This window comes from Triticum urartu, chromosome 6A, assembly GCF_056163025.1.
Source record: "Triticum urartu cultivar PI428250 chromosome 6A, HENAU_Tu73, whole genome shotgun sequence".
In the NCBI taxonomy this organism is placed as follows: domain Eukaryota; kingdom Viridiplantae; phylum Streptophyta; class Magnoliopsida; order Poales; family Poaceae; genus Triticum; species Triticum urartu.
The window spans coordinates 562,272,524-562,276,308 of NC_141878.1; positions in this window are offsets into that span (position 1 = coordinate 562,272,524).

A 3,785-nucleotide genomic window follows, 5' to 3' on the forward strand; every position below is an offset into this window, starting at 1 on the left:
GTTCATTATCCACTATTAGTGACTTTGGAGTGACTCTTTGTTGCATGTTGAGGGTTAGTTTTATGGTCCAATTATGTTAGTATTGTTGAGAGGACTTACACTAGTGAAAGTATGAACCCTAGGCCTTGTTTCCTATCATTGCAGTATCGTTTATGCTCACTTTTATCATTAGTTACCTTGCTGTTCTTATAATTTCAGATTACAAATACCTTTATCTACTATACATATACCACTTGTATCACCATTTCTTCGCCGAACTAGTGCACCTATACAATTTACCATTGTATTGGGTGTGTTGGGGACATAAGAGACTCTTTGTTATTTGGTTGCAGGGTTGCTTGAGAGAGACCATCTTCATCCTACGCCTCCTATGGATTGATAAACCTTAGGTCATCCACTTGACGGAAATTTGCTACTGTCCTACAAACCTCTGCACTTGGAGGCCCAACAACGTCTACAAGAAGAAGGTTGTGTAGTAGACATCAAGCTCTTTTCTGGCGCCATTGCCGGGGAGGTGAGTGCTTGAAGGTATATCTTTAGATCTTGCAATCGAGTCTTTTAGTTTCTTGTTTTATCACTAGTTTAGTTTATAAAAGGAAATTACAAAAAATGGAATTAAGTTTGTCTCATACGCTTCACCTTTTTAATATCTTTCGTGAGTATGATGGAAAGGATAATTGTGCTCAAGTGCTAGAAGAAGAAATCTATAAAATGTTTGGCACTAAATATTTGAATGATGAGAATGATTGCAATGCTGTTAGTATGAATTCCTTGAATATCCATGATGCTAATGATATGCAAATCCACAAGCTTGGGGAAGCTCTGTTTGATGAAGATGATATTTTTTGTCCCCCAAGTTTTGATGAGAAAATTTATTATGATGAAAGCATGCCTCCTATTTATGATGATTATATTGATGAAAATAGATTTGGAGAGGTCATGACTTTATTTTGTGATGAATCCACTACTCCGGAAGAGGTTCCAATTGATTATGAAAACAAAGTTGCTATCTATGATGATTATTGTGATGAATTGTATGCTACAAAGAATAATGATATCCATGAAACTTGTCATCATGATTTTAGTTTTCAATTGGATTATGCCTCACATGATAATTATTTTGTTGAGCTTGCTCCCACTATCATTCATGAGAAGAATTTTGCTTATGTGGAGAGTAATAAATTTTCTATGCTTGTAGATCATGAAAATAATGCTTTAGGTGCTGGTTATATTGTTAAATTTATTCATGATGCTACTGAAAATTATTATGAGGGAGGAACATATGCTTGTAGAAATTGCAATAATATCAAGTTTCCTCTCTATGTGCTTAAAATTTAGAAGTTATGCTTGTTTTACCTTCCTATGCAAGTTGATTCTTGTTCCCACAAGTTGTTTGCTCACAAAATACCTATGCATAGGAAGTGGGTTAGACTTAAATGTGCTAGTCATATTCTTCATGATGCTCTCTTTATTTTACAATTCTTATCCCTTATGTGAGCATCATTGAAATCATCATCCCTAGCTAGGGGCGTCAAACGATAGCGCTTGTTGGGAGGCACCCCAATTTTATTTTTATTCCATTATTTTAGTTCCTGTTTAGTAATAAATAATTCATCTAGCCTCTGTTTAGATGTGGTTTTATGCTTTTAATTAGTGTTTGTGCCAAATAGAACCTTTGGGAAGACTTGGGGAAAGTCTTGTTGATCATGCTGTAAAAAAACAGAAACTTTAGCGCTCACGAGAATTGCTGCCATTTTTATTTGGAGAGTGATATTTAGTTAATTCTTTTTGCATATGATTAATAGATAAATTACTCAGGTCCATGAATTTATTTGAGAATTTTATGAGTTCCATAAGTATACGTTTGATCCAGATTACTACAGACTGTTCTGTTTTTGACAGATTCTGTTTTTCGTGTCTTGTTTGCTTATTTTGATGAATCTATGGCTAGTAAAATAGTTTATAAACCATAGAGAAGTTGTAATATAGTAGGTTTAACACCAATATAAATAAAGAATTAGTTCATTACAGTACCTTGAAGTGGTCTTTTGTTTTCTTATACTAACGGAGTTTACGAGTTTTCTGTTAAGTTTTGTGTTGTGAAGTTTCCAAGTTTTGGGTAAAGATTCGATGGACTATGGAATAAGGAGTGGCAAGAGCCTAAGCTTGGGGATTCCCAAGGCACCCCAAGGTAATATTAAAGGATAGCCAAGAGCCTAAGCTTGGGGATGCCTCGGAAGGCATCCCCTCTTTCGTCTTCATTCATCGGTAACTTTACTTGGAGCTATATTTTTATTCATCACATGATATGTATTTTGCTTGGAACGTCAATTTATTTTGTTAGGATTTGCTTGATTTTATTTAGAACAATGTTTTGCATCTTTTATTTCAATAAAAGTGGCATTGATAGCCTTTACTATGCCTATGTTACAAGTATACATGTTGCTGTTTGAAAACAGAAAGTTTACCGCTGTTGCAATAATTCCCTAGAAATGTCGGAATGTGATAAAATGTTGAAACCTTTTGCATATTAACCTCTGATAAATTTAATACAGTGGGAATTTTCTTTCATAATTTTTGGAGCTAGGGAAGTATGGATGTTGCAGCATTCTTTACAGACTATCCTGTTTAGGCAGATTGCTGTTATGTTTGCATTGTTTGCATATGGTTGCTTCTTTAATGATTCTATTTGAGGATAGGACTATTAAATATGCAGAGGCATTTAGTATTCAATGTTTAATAATAATTTTAGTGATTTGCTACAGTAGAGTATGATAAGGTTTTTGCAATGGTTTATACTAACTTATCTCACGAGTTCTTGTTGAGTTTTGTGTGGATGAAGCTTTTGAGATTTAGGGAGACCGTGATATGAGAGGAATTAAGGAGACACAAAAGCTCAAGCTTGGGGATGCCCAAGGCACCCCAAGATAATATTTCAAGAAGTCTCAAGTGTCTAAGCTTGGGGATGCCCCGGTTGGCATCCCACCTTTCTTCTTCAACAACTATCAGTAAGTTTCGGTTGATCCTAAGTTTTCGCTTCTTCACATGATGTTTGCCATTCTTAGAATGTCATTTTATTTTGCTTTGCTTGCTGTTTGAATAAAATACCAAGATCTGAAATTATTAAATGTTAGAGAGTCTTCACATAGTTGCATAATTATTCGACTACTCATTGATCTTCACTTATATCTTTCGGAGTAGTTTGTCGTTTGCTCTAGTGCTTCACTTATATCCTTTTAGAGCACGGTGGTAGTTTTATTTTGAAGAAATAGATGAACTCTCATGCTTCACTTATATTATTTCGAGAGTTTTAAATAGCATGGTAATTTGCTTAAATAATCCTAATATGCTAGGTATACAAGATTAATAATAAAACTTTCTTATGAGTGTGTTGAATACTATGAGAAGTTTGATGCTTGATAATTGTTTTGAGATATGAGGATGGTGATATTAGAGTCATGCTAGTTGAGTGGTTATGAATTTGAGAAATACTTGTGTTGAAGTTTGTGATTCTCGTAGCATGCATGTATGGGGAACCGTTATGTGATGAAGTCGGAGCGTGATTTATTTATTGATTGTCTTCCTTATGAGTGGAGGTCGGGGACGAGTGATGGTCTTTTCCTACCAATCTATCCCCCTAGGAGCATGAGCGTAATACTTTGCAATAAGTATATGAGTTCTTTATGACTAATGTTGAGTCCATGGATTATACGCACTCTCACCCTTCAACCCTTGCTAGCCTCTCTAGTACCGCGCACCTTTCGCCGGTACCATAAACCCACCAT